At 45.6% G+C, this 5,508-nt stretch overlaps 1 non-coding gene across 1 annotated transcript; it reads left to right on the forward strand.

Moving 5' to 3' along the window:
* The first annotated feature begins 5,198 nt into the window (after positions 1–5,198).
* TRNAS-GGA (transfer RNA serine (anticodon GGA)) lies at positions 5,199–5,270 on the forward strand. The gene has a single exon. It is a non-coding gene; the product is annotated as a tRNA-Ser (tRNA).
* Positions 5,271–5,508: the final 238 nt, after the last annotated feature.

The raw sequence follows: 5,508 nt of genomic DNA on the forward strand, positions 1-5,508 counted from the left end.
CTACAAATAACAAGCTTCACCTCCTAAAGTTTTTCAGATCTGGTCACCATCCAGGATCATGCTTGGGGATGTGTGGAAGGGGCATTTCCAAGTGTTATATTAATAGCACTATAGCCAGAAAGTCTGTTGTTGTTCAGCTTGGGGTAGGGCTTAGAGGCACCATAAACAAGTGTTAAAGAGCTTTAATACAATCTATCCACATTTAATTTAGCTTGCTAAGCAACCCTGGCAAGATAACTTTTAAAATAATAAAACTGAAAAAAAGGAGTTTCAAGCACTCCTCAATAGGGTTGATGGCTTTTAAGTCTGTTTTTTTTTTTTTTTTAAGCTGTCTCTTAGTATCAGGTGGTCGTGTTCAGTTCCAAGCTTTGGAAATAGTTTCAGCTACTGGTTTTAAATCTCAAACTACCATTAAAGGCACAAGAGCAGGCCAGTTTGAAGTCCTACTTGTCAGTCAGTCCAGTACCTTTGCATTTATTGGCCAGGGCACCAGAGGAAACGAGCTGGTTTAATTCTTTACTGAGCAATCCTTACTGGGTAAAGGATTCACTGCAGATATCCCCATATAACTCAACAGGTTTTAGTGTTGGACAGTTATTGTAAAGGAGAAAAGTCAGAAAGGGACCCTGAAATCTCTGAGGTTGCCAGGCCTCTGCAAGCCCTAGCTGAGGATCACATAAGGAGAGGGTGGTAGCACAGGTGCTTGTCATGCAGAAGGTCCCAGGTGTTACCGAAACGGCTCTCTGATTGGGGAAAATAGCATGAGCAGCGGCACTAATTTATTTATATAGCGGAATCACCCAATATATACCAAGGTTGTTTTTAGTGAATCTCAGAATAACGACAGACCAAGGAATTCCAGATTAAAAGTGTTTATATATTCATTCATTCAGTGTTGCAAATACATACATACAAGAAACTAAGAATAAAAAGGAGGTAGGATTAGAGACGTTTCTCAAGGGAGAGGATGTTGTTGATTGGGTAATACGTTACCGATCTAGAAGTGGAGATGTCCAAAATCCGTGACATATAGGTACAAAATGAAATATAGCGGGGGATGGGAGAGGGATGTATTGGAGCCTTGAGCCAGCCAAGTCACCGGAAAGGAGGGGGTGTGGAGCTCCGCAAAACTCAACATGCATGGTAAAAGGAGAGATAGGTAGGGCAGAACCTACTTGCTTTGTAGGGGAGAGCAAAATATACCCTTCTCTGGGGTGAGGGGGTTGAGATTCCTCATATGGCTCCTATCTAAAACAATAGGAATCAAGGACTTCGGCTTCAGGGATCGGGCAGAGTGACAATTTGTAAACTAAGCTGGCACCAATGATTTGCATATCTCCGGGATGGCTTGACTCGATCTTCTCATGTTGGACAATACCTCAGGAAGGTGTGAATCTTTACACTCCAGGGATGCAGCAGAGGAGTTCTTCCTAGTTGTTAATGTAGATTGTGGCAGATGTTTTTCTCACAGGATACTGAGGGGGGGACTGCAGGAGAGAGCGACGTGATGCCCTCGCTTCAGTGTTATGGCTTCTCTTTGGATCAGGAGACAATCAGGCTCATGGCTTTCCTTTGGCTGGTTCTGCAGGGGTGACCTGGTCTCTTGTCCTGGACAGCCTGGTAATGCAGCAGAGCACTAGCCCAGAGCAGCAGGCTATTAACGCTTAGACAGTACAGTGAGTCTCTGATGTAGTTGCCAAGACCAGGGCGGGAGGTCAGGCAGTGCATGTGGCAACACAGGTTCAATCCCCGGCATCTCCAGTTAATGGGACTAGGCAAGTAGGTGATGTGAAAGACCTCCATCTGAATCCCTGGAGAGCTGCTGTCTGCCTGAGTAGACAATACTGACTTTGATGGACCAAGGGTCTGATTCAGTTTAAAGCAGCTTCATGTGTGTTCATGAATGAAGAAGTCACAATGGGACAAATGTGTAAACACTCTGTACATACTCAGAAGTTGTGTGTGTTTTGTTCAAAACATGCATATATTTGTAAACTAGCATTAATGCTGAATTATGCAACAGTTCAAGGAAAGTGTAATGTTCAGCTTCCTGAAAATCCTGGCTTGGATTTATGAAAGTAAAAATTTCTAATCCCCACGGGTTCAAAAATATGCTTCATTGTGCGTAGGTAATGCCTGCTGAAATCTCAGAAACCAGATAGGTGACTGAATAAAGTTGCCAGTGGCTGGGAGCAATACTTCAATCTCCTGCTCTTTGCCTCTCCCCTGTAACTGGCAAAAAACGGAGTTTATGTAAACCAGTAACAAATCAGTAAGATACTGTACAACATAAGAGGAAAAAATATGCACATAAAGAATGCAGTAGGGTTGCCAGCTACCTGGAGAGAGAGAAAATGTCCTATTCCTTCCTTTTAATAGAGGCATAATGTAATGTTGCCAGTTTCCAGGTGGGGTCTGGAGGTCTCCTGGAATTACCACTGACTCCTGACTGCAGAGATCAGTTCCTCTGGAGAAAATGGCTGCTTTGGAGGGTGGATTCAATTGCATTACATCCTTGTTGAGCTCCCTCCCCTCCTCAAACTCCACACTCTCCAGGCTCCATCCCAAAATCTCTAGAAATTTCCCAAGTCAGAGTTGGCAACCCTGTTTACATCTATGCCATGAAAAGTTTCAGCTATTACAGTTGCCAACCTCCAGGTAGTGGCTGGAGAGCTCCTGATATTACAACTGAGCTCCAGTCGATAGAGATCAGTTCACCTGGAGAAAATGGCTGCTTTGGCAATTGGACTCTATGGCATTGAAGCCCCTCCCCTCCTCAAACCCTGCTCTCCTCATGTTCCACCCCCAAAATCCCTAGGTATTTCCCAACCCAGAGCTGGCAACCCTCTCAGCTACTAATTTCCAAACATTAAGCCTCTGTTAAAGGGACAGAACATTTTATTTCCAGGCCAGTTGGCTACCCTAACTGCAGGATTCAACTTCTCTCAGAAATTTAAATCTTTTTGCATGTAGGGTTGCCAGGTCCCTCTTCACTTTTTGGGATGGAGCCTGAGGAGGGTGGGGTTTGGGGAGGGAGGGGACTTCAATGCCATAGAGTCCAATTGCCAAAAGCGGCCATTTTCTTCAGGTGAACTGATCTCTATTGGCTGGAAATAAGGAGATTGCCAGCTAGTACCTGGAGGTTGGCAACCCTATTTGCATGGTGTGTGCACACGATCTTGGCTGAGCCTTGGCATGGAAGTAGGGTTGCCAACCACCAGGTACTAGCTGGAGATCTCCTGCTATTACAACTGATCTCCAGCCGACAGAGACCAATTCACCTGGAGAAAATGGTCGCTTTGCCAATTGGACTCTATGGCATTGAAGTCCCTCCCCAAACCCTACCCTCCTCAGGCTCCGCCCCAAAAACCTCCCCCCGGTGGCAAAGAGGGACCTGGCAACCCTCCATTGAAGGCATAAACTGACCCTCATTCAGCTCTGACAAATGATTAGTGCTTCCACGAGCAGCATTTCTGCTCCTTAAATACATAGTCCTCACTTTCATGAGTAAAGCCATTTACCCTGTCAGGCGGGCTGGCTCAGAACTTGTTGAAAGCCAGAATCCACTGGCCTGGGCCTCCTGACACAGAGGGATGACTCTCCCTTTGACCTGGAAGAATAGAAGACAGCACCAGGCTTTGGATAGGTGTTTGTTTGTTTGTTTGTTTGTTTGTTTGTTTTTTGGTCCATGTTATTCGTACTCAATCTCAGCTCAAAGTCTACTTTAATTATTCTCTCTCAGTGGTAACTACTGATTTACACTGGTGTAAATGAAAGCTATACAGATCACGCTGTCTAAGACTGCAGGGAGAGCGCACTAAGGCAATTAATCTTGCACTCCATCGACAGCCTTTGAACAAGCCCCCGCTTACCTGCCATCTACTTATATCTTCACAGGCCTGGCTCAGTTACAGAACCTGCCTGACAAGCTTTTGGGGGGGGGGGCAACCCAGTCCTGCAAATCATCGCGTCGGCCGACAGGCTCCGCAGTCAAGTTTAAGGAGGAGTCACCGCAGCCTCAAAAGAACCTGGAGGGATAGAAAACGCCAATTATCTCTCTGTCTGCCTTTCAGCATGGCCTGCTTAAACACCTGTAATTTCCCCAAACCCAGACAAGCTACTGGCCTCATCCGAGTCAATGCTTATGGGGGGGGGGGAAGTATCTTTAAAGTGTGCTTGTTCCAAAGTTGGTTCTTTAGAGTGAAGAAGAAAAAGAAGAGTGCTGGATCAGACGGAGGCCCATCAAGTCCAGCAGTCTGTTCACACAGTGGCCAACCAGGTGCCTTTAGGAAGCCACAAACAAGACAACTGTAGCAGCACCATCCTGCCTGTGTTCCACTGCATCCAATATAATAGACATGCTCCTCTGATACTAGAGAGAATAGGTATGCAGCACGACTAGTATCTATTCTAACTAATAGCCATGAATACCCCTTTCCTCCATGAATATGTCCACTCCCCTCTTAAAGCCCTCCAAGCTGGCAGCCATCACCACATCCTGGGGCAGGGAGTTCCACCATTTAACTATGTGTTGTGTGAAAAAATACTTCCTTTTATCTGTTTTGAATCTGTCACCCTCCAGCTTCAGCAGATGACCCCGTGTTCTAGTATTATGGGAGAGGGAGAAAAACCTCTCCCTGTCCACTCTCTCCAAACCATGCATAATTTCATAGACCTCTATCATGTCTCCCCTTAGCCACCTTCTTTCCAAGCTAAACAGCCCAGTTATCGCCTGTTAAGTCCCTGTACCTGGTTGACTGGCTCTCTTACTAGGGTTTATCTGTTGTTCCAGCCTGTATTTCCTCATATGAAGATACCCTGGAGGCAACTGCTGGTTTGAATGCCTTCTATAGCCTCCTGGGCTACCCTCTACCCTGGTCCTGGGTGTTGGCTCTTATCTCGGGGCTCCCACTGTGATAAAGGGAAAGCCAGTGGCCTTCTCTCCTTAAGGCCAGATTCTGTTCCATCTCCTGGCTCCCCTCCTGAGGAAAGACTGGGGCGATGAAACTGGGCGGGTGACTTTGATGATATGACTTCCACATTTTGCTGAGGCACTTCTGCTGAAGCTGATAGGGCTGGTACAAGGTTTGTTGCCATCACAACTCTCTGTGTGTATCTCACACACAAACACCAGTCACACAAGCTTTTAACAATATTTTTGTGATATTTAGCTTTGCTGATTTTTGACATGTTGCGGAGGGGCTGTGGCTCAGTGGTAGAGCATCTGCTTGGAATGTAGAAGGTTCCAGGTTCAATCCCTGGCATCTCCAGCTAAAGGGACTAGGCAAGTAGGTAATATGAAACACCTCTACCTGGAGAGCCGCTGCCAGTCTGAGTAGACAGTACTGACTTTGATGGACCAAGAGTCTGATTCAGTAGAAGGCAGCTTCATGTGTTCATGTGTGTGTGTTAATCATTTTTATGGATATACTTTAAGGATTGTCAGTCACTTTGAAATATTATTATGGAAACGATTAAATAAATAAATAAATAAATAAATAAATAAAT

Source organism: Euleptes europaea, chromosome 2 (assembly GCF_029931775.1).
Source record: "Euleptes europaea isolate rEulEur1 chromosome 2, rEulEur1.hap1, whole genome shotgun sequence".
NCBI lineage: Eukaryota > Metazoa > Chordata > Lepidosauria > Squamata > Sphaerodactylidae > Euleptes > Euleptes europaea.